The sequence below is a fragment of the Lissotriton helveticus genome, chromosome 12, assembly GCF_964261635.1.
Source record: "Lissotriton helveticus chromosome 12, aLisHel1.1, whole genome shotgun sequence".
NCBI classification, from domain to species: Eukaryota; Metazoa; Chordata; class Amphibia; order Caudata; family Salamandridae; genus Lissotriton; species Lissotriton helveticus.
The window spans coordinates 579,457,241-579,482,087 of NC_136073.1; the positions used below are offsets into that span (position 1 = coordinate 579,457,241).

The following is a 24,847-nucleotide window of genomic DNA, read 5'->3' on the forward strand; positions in this document are numbered from 1 at the left end:
AGAGCCCTGCTGGGGCAAAGAGAAGGAACAGAAGGACCTCGGAAAGAGGGGCAGAAAGGGAATCCACAGTATTTGCTGTGCACCATGCCACACATTTTTTCCACCTGCAGGCGTATAGCGTCTTAGTGGAGGGATGCCTGGCTGCCAGAATGACATCACAGACTTCAAAAGGAAGATCGATAGCTGTCAACTGTTGCCGCTCAATCTCCACGCATGGAGGTGGAGGCTGGACAGGTTCGGGTGGAGGATCGTCCCCTGCTGCGACAGAAGATCCTCCCGAAGAGGCAGTCGGATCGGGGATCGATCGCCATGCTGAGTAGCTCAGGATACCAGTATCTTCGTGTCCAAACCGGAGCAACAAGGATGACTTGGGCCCGGTCGCACCGAATCTTCTTCAGCACTCTGGGCAGAAGTAGTATAGGCGGAAAGGCGTTAACAGACCGCAGCTCCACTCGTGACGAAAAGCATCACCGAGCGAGTGCCGCCATGGAAATTCCAACGAGCAGAACTGATGACATTGCACGTTATCCTCGGTGGCAAAGATCTAACCAAGGCTCTCCCCACTGCAGAAAGAGAACTTGCGCCACGTCAGAGTTCAGATGCCATTCATGATCTATCATGCCATGCACCGGCGGCTGAGTTCATCCACCCTGGCATTTAGAGAACCTGCCAGGTGTTGAACCACCAAGGTAATGCTTGATGTTCCAGCAATGTCCAGATGCAGAGAGCCTCCGTACATAGGTCCACAACCCCGCCCTGTTTGTTGCAGTACCACATGGCGTTCGTGTTGTCCGTGAAAACATGCACTACACTTCCCCCAGACAGAGGGAAGGAATGCCTTCAGTGCAAGTTGGAACGCCAGAAGCTTCAGAAGGTTGATGTGGAGCCGGGACTCCGCCGGAGACCAGAGGCCTCTGATCTCCGCCTCTCCCATGTGGCTTCCCCATCCCAGGAGGAACGCATCAGTCACCACTGTGTGATCCAGTTGAGGAAGGGAGAGGGATCTACCATTGACCCAATAGCGATTCGTGAGCCACCACTGCAATTGTCGTGCAGTGCCCTTCGAGATCGGACAGGTTGTCCTGATGCTGTGCCCACTGGAACTTCAGGTCCCACTGCAGAGCCCGCATATGCCATCTGGCATGTTGCACTAGCAGGATGCAGGAGGCCATGAGGCCCAGGAGCCAGAGGGTCATTTTGACTGAAACCCGGGATAGAGGCTGAAAGATCGCAATCATAGCCTGAATATTCCGTACTCGCTGCTCGTGAGAATAAACCTGAAACTGCGTCGAATTCAGAACCGCTCTGATGAAGGGGAGCTTCTAAAAAGGGATTCAGCTGCGACTTCGGCATGTTGATGGAGAAACCCAGCAAATGCAGGAGGCGGCCGTAGTCTGGAGGTGGGAGACTACTTCCTGGGGCGAGTCCGCCTTCAACAACCAGTCGTCGAGATAGGGGAAGACCGGAACCCCTGATCTGCACGGATGAGCTGCGACCACCGCCATCACTTTCGTGAACACCCGAGGGGCACTGGTAAGGCCGAAGGGGAGCACGGAAACTGAAAGTGCTCTTTGACTACCGTGAACTGCAGGTAACGTCGGTGGGCTGGCAGAACGGGTGTGAGAAGTTGGCCTGGTATATGATGTCCACTATTCTAGTGGGCACCTTGCACCAGTCCAATCGACCCTTATTGATGGTAGGTTATAAAGTCAACCTTATAGAAAGTTATCCTAGTGGTAGCGGTGGAGAGCAGCCTTCAGGCTAAGACTTGGAGACTAGTTAAGCAAGTTGTTTTACCATTTATAATCCTTTGAGTTCCAAATGAAAGCACACTACACAAGGTATGTATCAAATATATATGTATTTGTTCTAAACACAACCCCTCTGCACTCTTTATGAGGTCAGAGGTAAAAGTACAATACAAGTTAATTAATTAGCATACGATAAGTTGCACAGTATAAGTTATGCCCTAGGGGCCTCACAAACCATATACTAAAATAGTGGTATAAGAACTACGTGAGAGTTAGAAAGCAGGCCTGGGGCCTGTGGAATCACTGGGGCTTCTAGGAACAATCCAAGGTTAGGATGTAGGAGGACCACAGGAGACACGTGCAGTGTCTAAACACAGCCGCGGGTTACCATTGACTTTCTATGAGAAACTAACAAGTTACAAATTTACAATTTAAGGACACTTCTAGGTGAACTACGATGGAACCCTTTTGGACTAGGACACTTCGAGAGTCAAGACCCAAGGGAGCACCGGAGTACTCGTGTTACCTCACCCAGGGAAGCCAGGTGCATAGGTGCCTTTTGGTGTCGGGTTTCGTCGTCTATTCCAATGGAGAGCTGCGAAGTGCTGCAGGCAACCAGAGGAAAAGTGTCCGGGTGGATCGGAGATGTGAAGAACCTGAAAGCAGAGGAGACAGTCTGGGCCACTACCCAGTGACCAGGATGGCGATAGGAAGATGCCACCAGATGTCGGGTGATTTCAGGCAAAAAGGTGAAGCTGGTTTCTTCAGCCACGAAGACCAGGAGGCGTCCACGACTACCAGGAGCAGGATACGAGCTGTCCCACGAAGGATCTAGATGACTGCGGTGTCGGTATCCAGATTGGACCGAACAAGCCTTGGCAAACGCAATACACCAGGATGTCGAGATTGGCTTCGGTGCAGACCAGCAAGGTCTGAGGAACTTCTCTTTAGGGGAGAAGTTGGAGCAAGCCTGGAGCAACCAGGAAAGCAAAGTAAATCAAGGATTGGTCTTCTTGGGGGCTCACTAGCCAACGGACTAGGAACTGCGAAGACGCGTCGAGCTGAAATGCATAAAGCGGGCCCAGGGGACACTTGTGGAGTGTGGGCCTCAGTGCAAAAGGTGCTCGGGCTGGGGCTTCAAGCACCCCAATGCACAACTTCGGGATACCTCAGGAAGTCGGTGCAGGTAGCAAAATGCAGGATCTCCAGGAGTTCCGGTCCTATGTCTCTCGTGTCTGCCACAGGTCTCAGCTTTGATGGGAGCGCAGGTCAGCGTCAGATGTCTGGAAGTCCGCGTCCTGTGTCGCAGATTCTTCGGGATCCGGCAGGAGCCTCGAAAATGCAGACTAGCAAAGATGCTGTTGGTGCCCGTTTGAACAGGGTGGTCACTCCATGACCACAAGGGAGATTTCTTCTGTCTTCGATATGGAATGTCGAAGGTCCAAGATATATGTTGCAGAGTTTCGTCCAGGGTAATCTAAAGTCCTAGGGACTGGGGGTTCTATACTTCTAGTAAGTTTAGGAGTTGGACTAACTCCAAGGTCCCTCCTATGGGTGGACCTGGGGAGGGGGTGGTTACACCAATTCCCCTTTGTCCAGTTGCACGCCAGAGCAGGGACACTCTAGAGTGCCCCAGCACCGGTTTGAACTGGGAAATGCATGGAGTACCTTGTGTGCCCCAGGCAGTGTCTGGAATGCATTCACTGAATGCAGCCCTCCCTGCCCCAATACACTAAAGCCTGTCTGGGGAGGTGCTAGCACCTTCCTGGGCAGGAAACATTGTCCAGGCCTCCCCTGCGGGAGTTTCGTCCAGCAGCAGGAGGGCAGACTCATGTCTGTGGAGCAGCATCCATTTTGTGATGCTGGGGCGCTGTTCAACTTTAACCGGGTTTAACAGTAACTACATGTCTTCTCCGTCTAGTAGGGTGGAATGCTAACCCCCGCCACCAGAATTGGCAGGGGAGTAGTATTCCAAAGTGTTTGATACCTTATAAGACATGTTTTGATAAAGCCAAACCAAAGTTGGCATTAACCGCGAGGATTATAATGCACTTAAGAGTATATGGTATGGCTATATCATAGAACAGCTATAAGAGATGGTTCCGAAAGCTGCAGAGGGGCTCAGCTCATGCTAGGGCACCCTCTCACATAAAACCAAGCACTCTGTCTCCAGGATTGTCAAGGCCTGCCAAAGGAGTGACTTATAGGTTACTATGTGTCTATATATAAGGTAGATATAGGTATACTATATCTAAGTAAGGGGGGATTACACCACCTTACCCAGGCTGTAAGACCAGACCTGTGGTGTCAGTTTGGAAGGCAAACCAGGGGTGGCACAATATTTGCTGCAGCCCCTAGTAGGCCTAGGGTGCACCTATGCCCAGGGTACCTAGAGTACCATATACAGGGGCTCACAAGGGTGACCCAGTAACCAATCTGGTATGTACCTAAAGTACATGGAGTCCATTTTAAAGAGAAAGCAGATGGACTGGTGCCCTGAATAGCAGGGTCCCGGTCCAAATAAGTTGAAAACTAGCAAAAAGTGGGGGTAACCATATAGTCAGATATCCACCTTCCTCCAACGGGGGTATGAAAATATGTATCCTGCAAGTCCAACCCTACCATCCAGTCTCCAGGGTCGAAGGCAGCCAAGTGCCGAGTTATAATCAACATCTTGAACTTCTCCTTCCGGAGGAAACGGTTGACATTCCTGAGGTCCAAGATAGGACGCAAGCCCCCTTTCTCCTTCTTGAGGAACAGAAAGTAGTGGGAATAACAATCACGTCCTACTTCTTGCCCAGGAACGCGCTTGATTGCCCCCTTGGCCAAGAGGGTTGTGACTTCCTGCTGGAGAAGCGCAAAATGGTCCCCCGACATGCGGTGGAACAGAGGTAGCATGGCTGGAGGGGCAGACTTGAAGGGGAGGGAGTAGCCCCTTCGGACGATTTGCAGCACCCACCTGTCAGAGGTAATGGAATGCCAGTGAGGAAGGTGATGGCGAATCCTGCCACCCATCTGTGGACGTGGCCCGGGTGTCCTTAAAATGCTCCAGCGCACTATCTGCCTTATCATCAAACAGGAGAGTACCATCAAAGGGCATGTCCATAGGAGAGCTTTGTACATCCCATGAAAAACCAGTGGACCGCAACCAGGCATGGCGACGGAGGGCCCCTGTTGTGGAAATTGCCCTAGCCAGTGAGTCCGAGGTGTCTAGTCCACACCTGATGGCGAACTTTGCTGCATCTTTCCCCTCCGCAACAGCTTGGGAAAGCACTGTCCGACCTCCTCTGGATACTGAGGCAGCACCTGCGCAAATGTGTCCCACACAGCATGGAAATAGCAGCCCAAGAGGCTTACAGTGTTCACTGACCGCAGCCCTAAGTTGGCAGACGAAAACAGTTTCTTGCCTAATTCCAGCTTCTTGGATTCCTTAGTTGGCGGAGTGGTAGAGAATGCGCTTTGGGAAGTGGAGGCCTGGATGACCAGGCTCTCCGGGGTGGGCGGACAGAAAAGCAGGGTCACTTCGGGCCGGACGATGGCGCCTGGCCACATTCTTATCCACAGAGACCCCTGTGGCTGGTCTAGACCAGGTGCCCATCAAGACGTCAGTTATGGCCTCATTGAAATGCAGCAGGGGCTCCAAAAAGCTTGCTGCCGGCTGAAGCACCTCAGTGAGGAGATTGGTCTGGGTCACTGTAGACAGGTCAAGGACCTCACCTGCTGTAAGGAGCACCATAGTGTTAGTAGCGCGCTCCTCCGTGGCCACAGCAGGAGGAGAAAGAAACCCAGGGTCAGAGGAGAGGTCAAGGCCACCAGCATCCTCTAGCTCTTCTTGTTAACATGGGGCTGCGCAGTCTAGGGCCCACCCAACCCTCTGGCACTGTAACGAAATGGGGGTCATGTCCTCGGCGCCAGTTCTCTAATTTACCTTGTGGCAAGGCCCGTTTCTCTGCCCCGCTGTCCCGCTGGTGGTGGCGCTGCACTGTGCACTGAAGGGTTTTTACATAAATGTATTTCTTAATGTTGTGAAAGATTTGTTCTGTGCTAAGGGATATAGGCCCTTATGTCTCTTCTGTGTTTATAGTTGCCTCTGTTTTTTCCTTGTAGCCCTTGTGTGTTTTTACCCTATCTTTCCTCAAGGGTACTACATGCCCCAGAAGTCTAAAGCGGCGGCCATTTTGAATACTGACTGCATGAGTCAGCATGAGCACGTATCTCGGTGCTCACTATTCAGGATCCTTCGGCTGAAAAAGACGTGTCGCGGTGCGGCTGCAGGAAGTTTGACGCCGTGCTGCTAAGGCTGATTTTTGTCCTCCCCTTGCATTCGAGTGCTGCACTGTGAGGCAAGGTAAGACCGGCCCAGTCTGAAAGGTGAAATTTACCACCCTCTTTACCGGCCGGCAAGGTACTTCCGCTTGCGGCGCGGTGAAACGTTTATTGCTGTTTATCCCTGATTCTAGCTATTAGTGCTTTCTACGTGTTTGGGGATACTAGTCCTGGCCACAGAATAAGTGTCATTATCGGCAAAGTTCTTTTTTATTTAGTTTGGGCATTTGTTACTCGCGCTTGTGAAACATTGAACAAGTGCGCTGTGTATTCCTTGGGGGGGGATTCATGTAGAGTGCTGGTGATATCTGAAACTAAGGGTCATATGGTACGAACCAGCTTGCTAACTGTGCGCTCGTGTTCCTTTGATTGCACTAACTACGCATTTACAAAGCGCTTGTGATGTAACAAGCGCGCCTGTGATTAACCTGCATTTGCATGCACTGTTCCTCTTAGTGCATAAACTAAGATACCTCTGTACTCCACCATTTGCATGCCTCAAGCAGTATTAGAATCCAATATGGTCTATTGTACTATTGTTTACATTCTTTCTTAGCCTGCACAACCTTCTAGTGTTAATTGTGTGTTTTAAGGAAGTATTTTGGAACACACTTAAGACAGCGATACCAAAAGGTTGGCTAACCTTTATATAGACATATTGGTGTATTGTGTTTGTTATTTTCTTTTACAGATCTCCCTCCCCTCTGTTCCCTTCCCTTCCTTCCCTTCCCTTCCCTCACCTGGCCTCCCCAATCTTCAGTGCCTTTATAGCTTCTCTGAGTTGGAGCTGCCTGGAGTTGGAAATAAATAATTATCCCGCAGATCCTGAGAACGGCGCTCCACTGACACTTCTGTCCATTCCTGTTCTGACCCACACTGCCGCGCGAGAGGGTCCTCCGATCCCTCCCAGACGTCCTCTTCTTCCACTGCCCATGGAACAGGCTGCGGAGGTGGGACAGGGATAGAGGAATACAAATTGTCGAACGGCGCCAGTTCGGCTCCGTGTCCCAATTAGGGTCCCAACCAGGGGCAAAATGGTCCAGAAAACGGGGCAAAGGCGGTGGCGGAACGAACGGAACCCACTTCGGAGCCAGAACCCCCTGCTAAGCCGGCAGCGGCAAAGGAAGGTCCTCAACTAGGACCGCGGGGCCCGAAGGCGTGCCGGCTGGAGCCCAAAGCCTGAAAAGGCAGTCCATGGCTGCAAGAAAATCTTGCACCTGGGCCAAAGTCGCCGACGGACCTGGATAAGGCGGGTAGACAGCAGGACTCAGGCTCCAAAGGAGCAGGGGGTTGTGACCCCCAGCCCCCTCTTCCGCGTCCGGAGATGGACGGGGGGACGTCGGAGAGCAGAAATGCTTCGACGACTTCTTATGACGTCTCTTACCCTATTCAGAGTGGGAAGACTTCGACCCGAGGAGCGATGATGGCTCCACAATCGGGCCCTCGATCGACCCCTGGACCTCGAAGGGTGCAGAGACTACTTCCGGGCCTCCAGCAGCTTACGGAACCGCTCCCGTAAGGCTTTCGGAGCCATGGCGGACAGTCTGAACATGACAGAGTCCTGGTTGCGCTTCAGACAGTAGAGACAGACGCCATGGGGGTCGGCCACCGACATCGTACGGCGACAGGCCCTGCAGGATTTAAACCCAGGCATTCCTATGTGGCACCAGGAGTCAAAGACTCAAAAAAGGAAGAGACAAAAAGTCTCAAAAGTATAGTCAAAAAGTGACTAGGGTGCGTGCTCTAACCGGATCTCCGCCTGCTGGCGCGGAAAAAGAAAGAACTAACTTCAACGCATATGGGTGGCGCCTAAGTAGTCTCCGTGACGTCATCTTGGCGCCTACGACGCCAGTGACGGAGGCGGAGCCGCACAACGCCACTTTCCAACGTGCAGGGGTACTGCCGATGAAAACTTGCCGGACCCAGTCGGACGCCTGGGGATATTCTAAGGTGAGGAATCTTTCACTAACGCACAAGTTACTACTTGTGTAACGATATATCTGTAAGAGGAATTAGTTAGTGATAGATTCCTTACCTTAGAATATCCCCAAGCGTCAGACTGGATCCGGAAATCTTTGGCGTAGCAGTACCCATGCGCGTCGGTAGGCGTCGTCCGCGGCTCCGCGTCCGCGTCGTGATGACGTCGGAGTACTTCGACACCGCCTCCGCGTGCTGACGTCCGTTCTTATACACCGCTTTTCTGCACCAGATACGCAGAGCCATGATAGAACCAACACTGGTGCCATGAAACTAGGGCCCTGAAAGGGGATGACCTTAACCCTAGATATCGGTTCGCAGAACAGGGAGGATGGGCAGGTCGGTAAGGAATCTATCACTAACTAAATGTAGTAACTTGTGCATCTGAAAGAGACACGTTAGTGATAGATTCCTTACCTTAGAATAGATACCCCAGCAATACCAACCCCGGTGGTGGGTCTGCATACCAATAATCACACCAGAAAGTCCTGGAGGACGGAACGGCCAAAGAAGCCATCCCGATGGACTTGGCTGTCCAGGCAGTAGTGTCTCGCAAACGTGTGCTGCGAGGCCCACGTAGCTGCCTGACAAATGTCCTGCAAGGGCACCCCTCAGCCCAAGGCAGTTGTAGTCGCCGTGGCCCGAGTGAAATGAGCTCTCAGCCCAACAGGAGGTTCCTTGTTAGCCAAGGAGTAACACGCCTGGATGCACAAAATGATCCACAGAGAGATGGTCCTCTTGTGCACCGCCCGTCCCTGCTTAGCGCCCGCGTAACCAACAAAGTTGGTCATCCACCCGGAACTGGCATGTGCGATCCAGATAGTAAGAGAGCGCACGTTTTGGGTCCAGACGGTGGAGCCTCTTCCTCTTTCGAGGGATGCGGAAAGAAGGTGGGCAAGGTGATGGACTGCCCGAATTGGAAGGCCGTGACAACCTTGGGCAGGAAAGAGGGTCTTGTCCGCAACACAACCTTGTCCCGATGGACAGAGAGGAAAGGAGGTGTGGAAGAAAGAGCCTGGAGCTCACTCACTCTCCTGGCAGAGGTGATGGCAACCAGGAAAGCAGTCTTCAAATTAAGAAGACGGAGAGGACAGTTATGGAGTGGCTCAAAGGTGGCACACAAGGTAAGTAAGTATAAGGTTCAAGTCCCACTGGGGCATCACGAAAGGTACAGGAGGAAACATGTACATGATGCCCTTCAAAAACCTATTTACAATTGGGGACTTGAACAAAGAGGGCTTATCAGGTAGCCTTAAGAAGGCGGAAAGGGCAGAAAGGTAGCCCTTGAAAGTGCCCAGAGCAGAGCCCTGCTGGGCAAGAGAAAGAAGGACAAGGAGAACCTCAGAAAGGGGTGCAGAGAGAGGATCCACAGCCTTTGCTGTGCAGCATGCCACAAATCTGTTCCACCTGCAGGCGTATACCGACTTTGTGGAGGGACGCCTGGCTGCCAGAATGACATTACAGACTTCAGGAGGCAAGTCAAATGGCCTCAACTGTCGCCGCTCAATCTCCAAGCTTGTAGGGGGAGATTGGACAGGTTTGGGTGGAGTACCGTCCCCTGCTGCTGCGACAGAAGGTCCTCCTGAAGAGGCAGATGAACAGGGGGATCGACTGACATACTGAGTAGCTCTGGATACCAGTACCTCTGTGCCCAGTCCGGAGCCAGAAGGTTAACCTGGGCCCGGTCGCGCCTGATCTTCAGCACTCTGGGCAGAAGTGGTATAGGCGGAAAGGCGTACAACAGACCGCAACTCTACTCGCGATGAAAAGTGTCTCCGAGCGAGTGCCGCCTTGGAAATTCCAAAGCGCATAACTGATGACATTGCGAATTCTCTTCTGTGGCGAATAGATCTAACTAAGGCTTTCCCCACTGCTGAAAGACCTTGCGCCACGTCCGAGTTCAGACGCCATTTGTGATCCATCATGCACCGACGGCTGAGTTCGTCCGCCCTGGCGTTCAGAGAACCTGCCAGGTGTTGAACCACCAGGGTCACGCCCTGATGTTCCAGCCACTGCCAGAGGCGCAGAGCCTCCTGGCATAGGCTCCACGACCCCACCCTGTTTGTTGCAGTACCACATGGCGGTGGTGTTGTCTGTGAACACTTGCACTACACTCCCCCGGACAGGGGGAGGAATGCCTTCAGTGCAAGTCGGATAGCCCGCAGCTACAGAAGGTTGATGTGGAGCCGGGACTCCGCCGGAGACCAGAGGCCTCTGATCTCCGCCTCTCCCATGTGGCCCCCCCAGCCCTGGAGGGACGCGCCCGTCACAACTACGTGCTCCGGTTGGGGTAGGGAGAGGGATCTGCCGCTGACCCAATCGCGGTCCATGAGCCACCACTGCAACTGTCTTGCAGTGCCCTCCGAGATCAAGACATGGTCGGACAAGTTGCCCTGATGCTGGGCCCACTGAAACTTCAGGTCCCACTGCAGAGCCCGCATCTGCCACCGGGCGTGATGCACCGGAAGGATGCAGGAGGCCATCAACCCCAGAAGCCGCAGCGTCAACCTGACCGAGACTCGGGATAAAGGCTGAAAGATCAGAATCAGAGCCTGAAAATCCCGAACCCGCTGCTCGGGAGGATAAACCCGAAACTGCGCAGAGTCCAGAACCGCTCCTATGAAGAGGAGCTTCCGAGGGACACAGGTGCGACTTCGGCACATTGATGGTGAACCCCAGCAGGTGCAGGAGGTCGGCCGTAGTCTGGAGGTGGCTGACGACTGTCTGGGGCGAGCACGCCTTCAACAACCAGTCGTCGAGGTAGGGGAAGACTGAAATCCCTAACCTGTGCAGATGAGCTGCGACCACTGCTATCACTTTTGTGAACACCCGTGGGGCACTGGTAAGGCCGAAGGGGAGCACGGTAAACTGAAAGTGCTCTAGGCCTACCGTGAACTGCAGGTGATGCCGGTGGGCCGGCAGGACGGGGATGTGAAAATAAGCGTCCTGCAAGTCCAACGCTACCATCCACTCTCCAGGGTCTAGGGCAGCTAAGACCTAAGCCAATGTCAGCATCTTGAACTTCTCCTTCCGGAGGAAGCCGTTGACGTTCCGTAGGTCCAAGATAGGGCGTAGGCCCACTTTGCCCTTCTTGGGTACCAGAAAGTAGTGGGAGTAACAACCACATCTTACTTCTGGCCCAGGAACGCGCTCGATGGCCCCCTTGGCCAAGAGGGCCGTAACTTCCTCTTGCAGAAGTTGCAAGTGATCCCCCGACACGCAGTGGTACTGCGGTGGCATGGCTGGAGGGGTTGCCTCGAAGGGGAGGGAGTAGCACCTTCGGACGATTTGCAGCACCCACCTGTCCGATGTGACAGTGTGCCAGTGAAGGTGGTGATGGCAAACCATGCCCCCCACTGGCGTCACATGGGCCTGAAAGCACGGACTAGGAAGGTTTTGAGGTGGATGCTGCAGGGGCAGGTGTGGACTGGCCTTGCCGTTGTCCCCGACAGCCGCCACAGCGGTTTCCATGGCCGCCACCGTGCTGTGTACTAGTCTGCGGTGCGTGGCTGGCAGCACGTGTGGGGGTGCCCATTCCTTGGACACGAAAGGAGCAAAAGGAAGCCATTTGCTGGCGCGGGGCCAAGAGTCCCAAGGACTTGGCCGTAGCCCTGGAGTCCTTAAAGTGCTCAAGCGCATGGACTGCCTTGTCGCCAAAGAGGCGACGGCCATCGAACGGCATGTCCATAAGTGTGTTTTGGACATTGGCCGAGAAATTGGCGGACCTCAACCAGGCGTGACGACGAATCGCCACCGTCGTTGCCATCGCTCTGCCTAGAGAGTCGGTAGTGTCCAGCCCACACAGGATGGAGTACCGTGCCGCATCTCGGCCCTCCACAAGGGCTTGGCCGAGTTAAGCCCGTACCTCCAACGGGCATTCTGGCAGCACAGCCGCGACCATGTCCCACAGAGAGTGGGTGTAGCGGCCCAAGAGGCACGCGGTATTGACTGACCGCAATCCCAAACTCCGTGAGGAGAAAACCTTTTTCCCGTAGGTCTCGTACCCCTTGGATTCCCGGTCGGGGGTAGCCGACAGGAATGCGGTCTGGGAATTGGAGGCCTGGATAACCAGGCTCTCAGGGGTGGGATGGGTGGACAGAAAGCAAGGGTCACCCGGAGCCGGGCGGTGGCGTCTGGCCACATTCCTATCCACAGGCTGCCCTGTGGCGGCATGGACCAAGTGCCCAAAAGAACGTCTGACAAGGCCTCATTAAACGGCAGCAAAGGCTTGGCCGAGCTTGACTGCGGTTTAAGGACCTCAGTGAGGAGGTTGGTCCTCACGGCCGCGACGGGGAGCTCAAGGCCCAAGGCCTTGGCCGCCCTCATCAGCACCACGCTATAAGCAGCCCCCTACTCCGTAGCCACGCTAGGAGGTGAGACAAAACCAGTGTAGGGCGAAGTATCCAGACCACTGGCCTCCCCAAGCTCTCCTGCCCAGTCCGCAGAAGACTGACACTCTAGTGCCAGAGGGTCCTCAGACCCCTCCCAATCCTCCTCATCACCCACCGCCTGGTACTCAGGCTCAAAAGATGGGGCTGGGTCATAGAACTAGAAATCTCATAACGGCGCCGGACCCGAATCGAGGGTGGGGCCAGTGACGTCGTCCTGGGATGGCGCGGGGTGACACCCGTGGGGCGACGCCGGCGAGGTCGTGAGGTCGACTGGCGGCGACCCGGATCCGGAACCAGACCCAGCGGCATCGGGACTGAAGTCGCCAGCGGCATCGGGACCGAAGTCGCCGCCAGCGCGGGGGCCGAAGCGCCCGACGGCACCCGGGCCGGAGCGCCCGGCCCACGTGGGGACCCAGTCGGGGCCACTTGGCCCGAAGGCGCCGCGAAACCCGACGGAGGAGCGAGCGACCTCATGGCCATGAGGAAGTCTGCAATCTCCCCCGGCGTCAAGTCCTGCCCAGGGACCGCGGGTGGGGGGGGGGGGGGGGGGGAGTCAGAAGAGCAATGATGCCTCTTCGACGTCTTGTGCCTCTTACCTGAGGACTTCGAGCCCGAAGACTGATGACGACTCCCGGAACTGTGGTGGCTCCGGCCCCGCGACCGGTCTCTCTACCTACTTTCGGACCGGGACCTCGAGCAGCGCGGACTGCCGAAGCTCGAGTCGCTTACGGGACCGCTCCCGTCTAGCTTTAGACGTCAGGGCCCAGCAGTCGGAGCAGGACTGGTAGTCGTGGTCCAGGCCCAAACAGTGCAGGCACCGGCGATGGGGGTCGGCAACCGACATCAGTCGGTTGCAGTCGGCGCAGGCCTTGAACCCGGGCATCCCTATCGGTACCGTCTGAGTCGAACAGACTTCGAAAACTGATCAAAAAGGATCTCAAAAGGTTAGTCAAAAAGTGACTAGGGTACAACTTTTTCCAGATCTGCGCTAGCTGGCGCAGAAAAAAAGAAGAACTGATGTCAGCACGCAGAGGCGGCGTCTAAGTATTTCAACGACGTCATCACGGCGCCCACGACGGACGCGGAGCCGCGGACGCCTACCGACGCGCATGGGTACTGCTACGGAAAAAAAATTCTGGATCCAGTCTGACGCCTGGGGATATTCTAAGGTAAGGAATCTATCACTAACATGTCTTTCAGATGTCTAATTCGCACCCTGCCACCCCTGTGCCTCTGGTGGAGTATGTTTGGTGCTACTTTGAACCGCCCCCATGCTAACCCCCAAAGCTTTGCCGCCTAAACAGATTTACTTACCTGCAAGCAGTGTGGCTGCAGGAACCCCCCGGCTCCATTGGAAAACATTGGGTTAAACTCAGATGTTGGTCTCTGCATCTGGCTGCCTCTGTGTCACTGGTGGTGACGTTTGGTACCTAACCGTCACTGGCTCCTGCTGACGTTTGGCTCTAAAGACTGAAATTGTAGGTTTGATACTTAACTGTTCAACCGCCATATTGTTTTCACCTTAACATCGGACAGTTTGAAAACGTTTCGAAGTGTCGATTTTTTAAAGTCAAAAGTATTTTTTATTAAAACACCTTCAATGCTAAGGCAATTCCCGCTGGGTGCTGGACATATTGGAATCCCATTGTTCATGACAAGGTCAGCTCGTCATTAGCACAGGAACAGTGTACTGCATGACGAGCTGACCTTGTCATGAGCATGGAAGGGGTTAAAAGCGTATTCACCCGATTATGAAGACCTGGATCTTAAATTACACAGAAAAATTATAATTTGATAAAACTGGTCTGGATCTCCTTCTTGAGTTCTGTGTCCATTATTGATATTGTGTGTGTGTGTGTGTGTGTCTGTGTGCAATAAGAGCCTTGCATTCCTCTGTGTTAGGCCTAAGGCTGCTTGCCCACACTACCACTAATAGAGCACTTTGGTTTTTGCATTGAGCCATGTACACTTTTGGGGAACCGCTGGACTCTGGTGTACCACTAGGTGGTTATGCCGTGCTCAATTTTTTTTAAAGCAGTTCGAAGTGCTGGAAAGTAAAACAGCACCATCTGTATAAAGAAGCCCTGGGAGGGCCTTATGACCAATACAAGGCATGACTTGTCCCTTACAGATTAGATAAAGATTGATGTCCTAAATGGATAACATTGGTGACAAAACAGCCCTGCAAATCCCCTAATCTAAAAAGATTTGGAGCACTCCTCGCGTGCAGAAAGTTACTAAGGTCATCTAGTCTAGCAGTTTCCCTTCCCATCCTAAAATTGCAGGTTTCGTTTAGTCTACAACTTTTCAGAACTAATTACCGACTGTAGGAAGCTGCCTCCTTATATAGGATACCAAAAAGGTATTCTGTGCAAAGAGTCCAGGTATTCCCTATAAGTGGACAGGGACTTCATCTAGCAATCCCAAGGTGCTTGCTTAAGGCTCAATAAGTAAATCCACACCGGAAACAGCACATATATCTAAGTGTAGGCACCAAGATCATTTTGTGGAGGAGACCGCATTATTGTTGGAGCGATTTGAGGGGGGGGGGGGGTAATACGCTACTTGAAAAAGCTGTTGTACGGACATACGGAATGACCAAGCTTTGATTTGACTTTGTTAAACGTCTAAAGTAAAAGAGAGGAATAAGAAATTGTGAAAAATCTGAAAGTACACCTGAAAGGTGCACTTGATTGACAGCAGGCAGATAGTGACTTTCTTCCAAACTAACCAGCAGTACAAAAGACTGTGCCCTTCGGAAACAGGTTTTCTCCTGCATGTTGCATTGTTCTGGGTATAATATATACCTCAGTAGTGGACATTGTTCCCCAGAAATCCCAGGGTGTAGAGAACCAGTGGTTTGATATCTGGCGGGTCCTGATGAAGGTGGCTACTACTCTCTCTGTACGCTACCGAAACGTGTTGACCAAGTCCTTTTAAAATCCTGCTATATGCAGTTGACCTGAAGAGGGACACAGAGACTGAAACCAACTTAACGTGTTAACTTGGACAGATCTATATAGTTAATGGGATATGTATGTAGTATGAGAGACGTGAATTTATGAGTGATTGGTATGTTTGTGTAAGTTCTGTTCCTGGGAGTGACAACTGTGTATTGTAGACTGTTGAGGATATTGTAAATATGTATTTTTGAAAGGTGTATATGTTGAAAACAATGATGATAAAATAAGTATTAATGAAAAATAGCAAAATAAAGTCAAACTAAAAAGTAAGGTGTATAGGTTTTTGTATCACATTGTGATCACATTTTGGAAGTAACACAATAACTTCTTCCCTTGTTTCTGGTTTTCCTCTCTTGACCCACGAGAGTTTTCCCTAAGAGAGAGCCTCTATGATCAAGAGTTCTATCGCTCAGTTGGGAGGATAACCAGATGATACTGATCACAAAGGTAATTGATAGGAATCCAATCTCTGTCTAAAGGGCCCCTCCTTTTTATAATACTCCCAATTCTCCACTTTTCCCTCTTGCACTTAGTGGCACCAGTTTTTTTGAGACCCTCGGTTCATAGTGTGTTGGTTATGTAAAGTGTGGGGAAAAGAACTGAGGCAGGTCGTTAAAATATCCCTTTGACCCTAATTTCACTTGTTTATAACAATCACTAGGCAACAATAAATAGGCCTGCAGATTGATTTATTGGGCATGTAGCTTCAATACACACCATCCCGTGGTTTAACTGACCTCTCAAGAGGAGTACCTTAGTTGGACCTTACAACACAATAGGATACAGTGTTTGCCCCACAGAATACAACTATAAAACAATTAGTCCGCTCCAAGGATTTATGAAGACATGAGAACCCCAGATTAGATTCTTGTTAACTGCAGAACAAAATTAAGCATGAAACCAGGGTAAACATTTTATCCTAAGCATTACTAGCGTTAATACCACACTAAAATATAATGGTAGGCATTTTTAATATACAGCATTCACCAATTATGGGGCCTTTACACAGATGAAGCATACTTTGGTATGGAGCTGTGGGTTTTCACAATGGAGTCTTGTGAGGAGAATAGTAGACTGCTGCCCAGAGTTAGAGGATATAATGTAGTGTGGAGAGCGGGGGATAGGTTGGCAATTCATACTGTTTACATGGGACGTGTTGTGGGCTCTATCTACAGGTTGGTACCTACTTATCACTATGCTTGTCACCTAAACAACCTCTGCTTTGGTGGGGTCATATACTTTTTTTAGTCTCTTCATTGGCATCTATTTCAACAAGGTCTACACTTGGTTCCTACTGGACTAGATAGATGCATTGGTAGAAAGGCAGAGCACCAAGCTGTGGTGTGACAGGGTGTGGATGGTGGTGTTTCGCGTTCTATATGGAGAGGTCTCATTAGTGGTAGACTTGGGATATTGTTTGCTGTGAAGTGTGGTATTGTGGTTTGATGTGGTGCTGGAAGTTGTTACTGTGGTAGTATATTGTGACACAGTGTAAGCTTTAGTTTGGTAACATATCCAAGGGTGACAAGAGGTGTTGAAGAGGAATGGCTGTGGTAGGCTTGGAGATATAATCGTGCTATGTGACACACGTGGCAATGCATATTGATGTATGCTGTGGCCAGGTCTGGTGTTGTGGGAGGATGTTGCACTAGATGTGCAATGTGGAGTTGTGGGATGGCAAGTATAGGATACTGTACAAGAATCTGGCATGGGAGAGTTAACTTAGTTTAGTTGCATCTGAGCAAGTATAACAACTTGCTGCAGTTTACTGATCACAGCTTAATTGTATATCACTTGTAGGAAGCTGGCTCTTTATAGAATATACCAAAAAGAGGTATATTGTGTGGAGAGTCCAGGTATCCCTTATGAGTGAAATGGGGCTTACCTTAACAATACCAAGGTGCTCTTTTTGTGGTAGAGTCCAGGTATCCCTTATGAGTGAAATGGGGCTTACCTTAACAATACCAAGGTGCTCTTTTTGTGGTAGTTTTGTTGTTGAGCAGCCTTAGGTTTATCAAACAGGAGTATCAGACATCTGCTATATATACAGTCAATAAGTGATACACAAACGCAATAAGGAGATATACACCAATATAGAAAAATAATTTTATAGAATTTGACACTAAAACTTATTGGCTACGTATTTTTTAAAATGGCAATTTAAGAAAACAGGTAAACCGTTTTACTGTCTCAATACAGTAATATTATCCCACGACGGAAAATACATACTGCATATGGGTACTTTTTTTTACTGTAGGAGTCACAATCATATTTTTTTTTATTAGTTTATTTTGCAAGTTTCAGAGAGGAGTCAAACAGTGACCCCAAAACTGTACATCAATTCCTCCCTCCACCCACATCTCAAGGCAAAGAAATATCCGCTTAACCTTCATCAGTCTTCCTACTACGTTGAAGGGAGTACACAGCCGTTTAGCCAACAACCCAATAAGCAGGGCAGGCGGCGATCAAATCTCACATCACAGCAAGTACAGAGATTGACGCAAGGAATAATCAGAGGCAGTAATGTCCCATATAGCGTCCATCAGAAGGGGGGGGGGGCGCAGAAAGTAGGAGGCAACTCAGGGCCAGCCCCCAGTGCAACCATTAGTGCTCATCAGTGGCTACCGTCTCTTCCCCTCGGCGTGCCAGGTACGTTTGGTAAAGTCCCCAATAATTTTTAGGCCTACTCGTGGGGGGAAGCAGTTCACAATAGTTTTCAGATTGCATACAGCAGTACACCATCTCACGCGCCCATCGTGTAGGGGTAAGAACAGGGCCCCTCATCCAGGAACACGCAACCACTTTACGCGCTATTAACAATCCCATGCCCACCAGCCGACGCACTGACACAGGTAGAGGCTTCGTGTAGCCCAGTAGGGCCATCTCCGGGACAGGGGGTATGTCCAAGTCTACCGCTGCACTTATTTCAGTGAAGATCTTATTCCAGAATGCGCTTACTCCAGGGCACAGCCAAGCTAGATGGAGGAACCACGCATCAGGGGCATGGCATCTATCGCATTCCGCCGTGGCTCTCAGGCCGTATCTATGAAGTCTGGAAGGAGTATAGTAAATTCTATTTATGAATTTGAAATCTATAAGCCGATGCCGGCCGTTCAGTGAGAGCGTCTTGGTGGCAGTGCAACAATACTTCCACATGTCATCGTCTATAGCCATGTGTAAATCCGACTGCCATGCCAGCCGCGATTTAGTGTGTGTGTGTGTTCCCTATGTGCTTGTGATAGTGAATACAGGTTAGACTGTAGTTTCTGGGGGGAGGAAGCTTTAAGTACATATGTGAGCTCCCGCACCTCTGGAGGCTCCGCCATGTCTTCTCCCAGGAGCTCGGAGAGCGCATGTCTGAGTCTGTAAAACTGGAATTTCAGTGCAATGTGGGAGATGGTAAGTCTGTGGTCACTTGGTCCAAGATCTTAGCGGTTCCCTCAGCAAAGAGATCTCCTGCTGTCTTGATGTTAAGGTCCAGCATGGCAGCCACCACTCCCTTCTCACGGAGAGGGGGCAACCACCGGACCCAGTCAATAGGAATAATGGGGGAATACAGTAGCGCACCCGCCTGGTTGTGTAGGAGTCTGGACCATGCATGATTGGTAGCAGTGACAGAGTCAAGTATGCCAGTCCTACGGTCCGTAGATTCAAAAATCGCGTGAGGGAGTGTGAGAGGCTTGGCGAATAAAGTTTCCAGTGTGACGTGTGGTATATCCCGAGCTCCATGTACCCAAGTGTGCAAGTGAGCAGCCTGTGCCATCCTGTAGTACAGTTCGAGGTCAGGTGCACCGAGGCCCCCCCATAGAGTAGGGTAGAGTGAGCAGTGACCATGTAGCACGAGGCTGGACCCCCGCCCAGGCAAGTTTCGTCAGTAATTGTTGCAACCTCTGGAAGAACACTCTCGGGAGAACCATTGGGATTGTAGAAAATAGAAAGAGGAATCTAGGGAGCACAACCATCTTCATAATGGCAATCCGTCCTAGCAGGGAAAGGGGGAGTTTACACCAAGTATCCACATCGTCCTCCAATTTGCTAAACGCCATGCCATAGTTCGCTCTAAACATGGTCTCTGGATCTATGTGTAGGTGCACCCCCAGATATCTGATCGTGTCAGTCGTCCATTGGAGTGGGTATTCCATGGTGGTTAGTTGTGTACTTGGGGTCAAGGGGAATGCTAGCGATTTGGACCAGTTAACTTTTAGTCCAGATAGGGCACCATATCGGACAACCTCCCTAAGGACAGGCGACAGGTTATTGTCAGGGTCTCGGACATAAAGCAAGGTATCGTCCGCATACATAGACACCACTATCTGATAGGTGGGAAAACTCACACCCCTAGCACCATGATATTCCCGCAGGGCGCAGGCTAACGGTTCCGCTACGAGGGCATATAGCAGCGGCGAAAGCGGGCATCCCTGCCTCGTACCTCTTGTAATGGGAAATGAGTCAGTTACGAAGTCATTAAGTCGGAGCCTAGCTCGAGGACGGGAATACAGTGCACCTATCATTTGCATGAACGGTTGTCCCAGGCCCATCTTAATCAGAACCTTACCCATGAATGACCATTCGACAGAGTCGAAGGCCTTTTCCATGTCAAGGAATACCGCTAGCGCCTTCCTATCCTGTTGAACGTGCTGTAGCACCCCCAGTACGGTCCGGATATTGTATGTCAGGTTCCTGCTCGGAATAAACCCCGCCTGTTCAGGGGCGACCAAGGAAGGTGCCAGTAAAGCCAGTCGAGTAGCCAAAACCTTGGCAAACAACTTTGTGTCAACATTTAGCAAAGAGAGGGGCAGGTATGAGCTGCAATGCTCCCTGGGCTTGCCCGGCTTCGGTATGGCAATCAGGAGTGCTTCCCTCATGGAGTCTGGCATATGGCCCTCCACGCAGATGTCATCAAAAAGGGCTGATAGGTGAGGGATGAGCTGGTCCTTGAAAGTCTTATAGAAAGCAGCCGTTAGGCCGTCTGCACCTGGGGCGCTGCCCGATTTCATCGCAGACAGGGCATCCGTGATCTCCTCCCTATCAATCGGCTGCATGAGGAATTCTCTATCAGAGTTAGACAGCATAGGGATATCTATATGGCCAAGGTAATCATCTATATCATCATCAAGGTTTCCACCCCGAGACGTATACAGGTCAGAGTAGTAGTTCTTAAAAGCACCCGCAACTTCAGTGGGATCGGAGAGGAGGTCTTCATCGGGTGATTGGATTTCTATAACTGAGTGTCTGTCTAGGCCCTCCGATGATCCTGGCTAGTAAGGCGCCAGGGCGGTCTCGCTCCCCGTAGATCCTGGCTGTGGCGTACTTCCCCATATGTTTAACTTCCCTGTCCGCTTCCTCGTGGTATTCAGTCAGTAACCTATTGATGTCAGCCATCTCTTGTCCATCTGCTTGTTCTCTCTGTCTTCGTTCCAATTCCCCCAACTGCACCTCTAGGTCAGCCAGTCTCTTCCTGATGGATTTAAGTATCCCGGAGTGTTTTGAGATAGCCACCCCCCGTATATACACTTTGAATGCTTCCCAGACAGTCTGGAAGCTGTCCACCGAGCCTATATTAGTCTCAAAGAAAGTATCTATGGCCTCCGCCAGTTCCCCTCTGGACACCGGGTCTAGCAGCGAGTATGGCGGGAAGCGCCACGTGAAAGGGGGGATGGATCTGTTAGGCGCCAGCAGTTCCAAAAGTATAGGGGAGTGATCAGACAGTGTCCTGGGTAATACCTTGCAATCTATAACCGCACCCAGTCTGCCCGAGGGTATCAGCATGTAATCTATTCTGGTATGGATGTCATGGTATGCGGAATAGTGGGTGTAGCCTCCCTGGTGTGGGAATCGGGACCTCCAGACATCCTCGAGGCCCAGGCAAGTCATAGCTCTCTGCAATGCCGTTGCAGCCGCTGACGGTTTGCGATGTGGCCCCGATGACCTGTCAAGCTCCGGGTTGAGCGTAAGATTCATGTCTCCCCCCCCAGAGCAGCAGGTTCAGGTCGTGGTGGCGCGCTCTGGCCTCCATGTCCCGATAAAACTCCGGTGAGTCAAAATTGGGGCCGTAAGTGTTAATGACTATGAAGGACATTCCAAGGCCTGTGCATCTAGATATGACATATCTCCCCTCGGGGTCAGATTCTAGGGTCTGCTGTGTCAGTGTGGATTTTGGGTTGAGCCAGGTCAGCACCCCTCTGGCATGAGTAGTGAAACCCACAGTTGCTATGTTCCCTTCCAGGCCTCTACACTTTAACATCCCGCTGTTATTCGGGAGGTGAGTTTCCTGGAGCAGTGCAATATCAATATGATGACGCTGTAGGTAGCTCAGGACTTTCCTAATCTTCCTGTGATCATGGAGTCCTCGCACGATCCAAGTTAGAATCCTGAGCTTGGGTAGGGGTGTGTGAGTTGCGCTATTCGTTTTTTCCGCCACAAGGACAGGCTTCTAACGTCATCCTGTTAGATTTCGCGTGTGTGTGCCTTACATGTACTACGTGAGTAGGAGGCAAGCGTCTTGTACCCTGAGTAGCTAAACAATCCCGTCCCCAACCCCCTCCACCCCCCTCCCACAGTAGACCAACCCCAACTTGGCCTAACATGACAATCCCAACACTAGGAGAACAGTCCCGTGTACAACAGGAGGCTCCCAAGGGAGCAAGAAATGCAAACAGCGCCGGGGCAGAGGTTGCCTGGGTGACAGTCGTTAACACAAAGAGGTTACTAGGTTAAGACCGCCCCTAGCGCCATCACCCTGCGTCGTATTCATAATGGTCCTCAGCATTGCAATATCATACCAAACATTTTAGATAGCATATCGCCCCCGCACCCCCATACCCAACCGCAGGTGCATAGATATCATATACAGTTCAGAACAGTCAGAGCAGCATGTCACACCCACACAGTTTGGAGTAGTCTCACCAAGGAGTTGTGTCCGAACGTTCACTCAGCCGGTGCAGTGGGCACCCCCGGGCTGGGGCAGGGAACAGAGTCCCAGCAGGGTCGGGTAGCCACAAACGGTGGCTGCAGGGTGTCAAACAGTAAGTTCTGTTCCGAGTAGTGGTCAGCAAGCCAGCCCGCTCTCCTACTCTAGTTCGTCAAATGGACTGTTGTTGTCGCTCTCCGCCTGGGTGCCATGGACCTTCCGATGCTCCTTAAACCACCCTTTTAGAGTTTTCTGCAGGTCTTTGGGGTCCGTGAAGAAGTGTGAATGTCCCTGTCGGTTAATTCTCAGCTTCGCAGGGTACAGCATGGCATAATCCAGCCCCAGGCCCTCGTATTGTAAGGACCCCTTCTCTGGCAATCCGCAGGGCCGTGTCTCGGTCTCTATAATTTAGAAGCTTCGCGGGGGGGGGGGGGGGGGGGGGGGGAGTCCTTGTTGGGGCTGCGGAGCCAGTGTGCGGTGCGCTCTCTCCACGATAAACATTGGCGAGAAAGCGTCGTCCCCAAGCAGCAGGCGGAGAAGTTTTTCGACAAAGAGTTCCATTTTTCCAGTCTGAGTCGTCTCCGGAATCCCTGTGATCCGTATGTTGGATCGGCTTGAGCAGGCCTCCAAATCCTCCGACTTGTCCCGTATCACCTGAAGTATCTTCCCGATCTGTTGGCGATCCTTGTCCAACTCCGTTTGCGCCTCCTCCACTTCGGTTAAGCGCCTCTCGGCCATGTCAAGGCGCTCAGCGTGTTTGTCAACGCGCTTCGCCATGCGGTCCATCCGGTATGTGAGCGCATCAATCTTGGTGCCAATAGATGTGATACTGTCCTGGAGGCCCTTTTCCATAGTGATCAGCAGGTCTTTTATATCTGAGTAGATCGTGCTATCAGTGTTCTTGGACATAACCGCGCCGTCGTGGTCTGCGGAGTCTGTAGGTTTTGTGCGGCAGCTCTCAAAGGGGAGCTTGCTCTGCGACTTATCGCCTTTACCCATCGCAGACGTCCACAGCTGGGCAGTGAGAGGTCTTCGCTCACGTGGAGAAATGCTGGATAGTAGGCCCAAGAGTCGAGCAGGTCCGCAGCTTCACCCAGCAAGTCCGAATCGGGGCGAGTTCTAGGCCGCAGCAGTGCAGGACGCCAAAATGGCCGCTCCTCGTGGTTCGATGTTCCCTAAGCGTCGCGGCGCAGCTCCAGAGTTGGGAGCGAACAGGGCCGTCGTAGACGGACGAGCAGAGACCCCCGACCAGTTTCCGTCCCTCGCCGGGCGGCGCCGCTGGCCAGTACACAGGAGGCGAAGCTCGGGTGGTCCAGCACTGTTTCTGGACTTTCAGGGGGAGGGAGACGGCAGGATCGAAGGGCACCTTCAGTAAAAGCAGGGCAGGAAGCGGGACTAGCCCCAGCAGCGATAGCCAGTATACGTTTACACGGTATCTCCAGAAGGTAGGCAGGGTGTAGGGGCGGGCCTCCGCCTCCCTCCGCTCGTTCCGCTGTGGTCTCCGGGGCCGTCCCTGGAAGTCGGGTTGTTCGCCGGGCACGATCCGCGCCGAAGAGCGGCACGCCGGGTGACGCAAGGCGGTCAGCGTGCACTCCAGAGCCGTGGCTTCAGGGCCTAGTGGGCGCCACTCTTCCCCGCATGTCTTGAGGGCTGCCGAAGAAAAGCCGGAGGAAATGCTCGGCGGGAGGATAACAGGTGTTCAGGTCAATGGGGGTGTAATTTCTAGCCCCTGAGGTCCGTGTAAATCAGGAAAATAGCAGGATATTTCAGGCGATGGCTCAGGCGTCCGCCATCGACGTCGGCAAGCTCCGCCCCCTGCATATGGGTAATAAGCAGCGACTTGCAGGACCAATCTTCTAGAGCTTCGCTAAGTGCAGTGCAAGGTCCAAAGCAGCACCAATAGGTCACCTCATTAGGCTTTTGGGCGCCCTGGTGAATAGGTGCTTTTCGGCATCTGGTGCCTCGTTGGTTTCAATGGGAAGCAGCCCTGGGACAAAGAGGCTGCAGTCTGACTGAACCAATAGGTGGGCTCAGGTCTCAAGCACAAAAGGACACCATCAGTCTAAAACAACTTGGGCTAGAGGGTGATTGTGCAGTGGCGCTTTGTCCGGAGGGGTAGTGTAGTAAATTCATCACCTGGTTTTAGGTTCCTGCACAGAAGAGGCAGCAGGTGGTAACTGGGGGGCCAGTCAGGCAAATCCAAGGTGAAGTTAGACTCTGGAGGGTCTCAGGACCTCGTTGGCACCGTTAGTCCACTTACTCAGGCTGGGGGGGCACGGATGCAGTGGTGCTTTCTGGTGTCAGATTTTCCAGGGTCCGGGGCTCTTGCAGTTCTTCTTGGATGCCTGCGGGGGAGCAGCTCTGCCACTCCACGAGAGATCCTGACTGAGTTTAGAAGTGCAGGTAGTCCTCCCAGGCTTTTGAAGGCAGAGCAGCTGCAGGACGAGTCAACTTTGGTGCAATTATCAGGACAGCAGGATGGCCGGTAGTGTGTGCGCCAGGTCAGTTACAATCATCAGTTCTTGATTT

The 24,847-nt window shown here is 52.1% G+C and overlaps 1 protein-coding gene and 1 long non-coding RNA gene across 2 annotated transcripts in view; one reads left to right on the forward strand and one right to left on the reverse strand.

The window, feature by feature from the left end:
* The window catches only part of LOC144798063 (uncharacterized), a 793,010-nt gene that overhangs the window by 68,991 nt on the left and 699,172 nt on the right, over positions 1–24,847 (reverse strand). The window lies entirely within an intron of this gene.
* Positions 5,973–24,847, forward strand: part of LOC144799643 (uncharacterized) — an 89,536-nt gene continuing 70,661 nt past the window's right edge. Inside the window, exon 1 of the long non-coding RNA XR_013603852.1 lies at positions 5,973–6,099. This is a non-coding gene — a long non-coding RNA (uncharacterized LOC144799643). The remainder of the gene's footprint in view (positions 6,100–24,847) is intronic.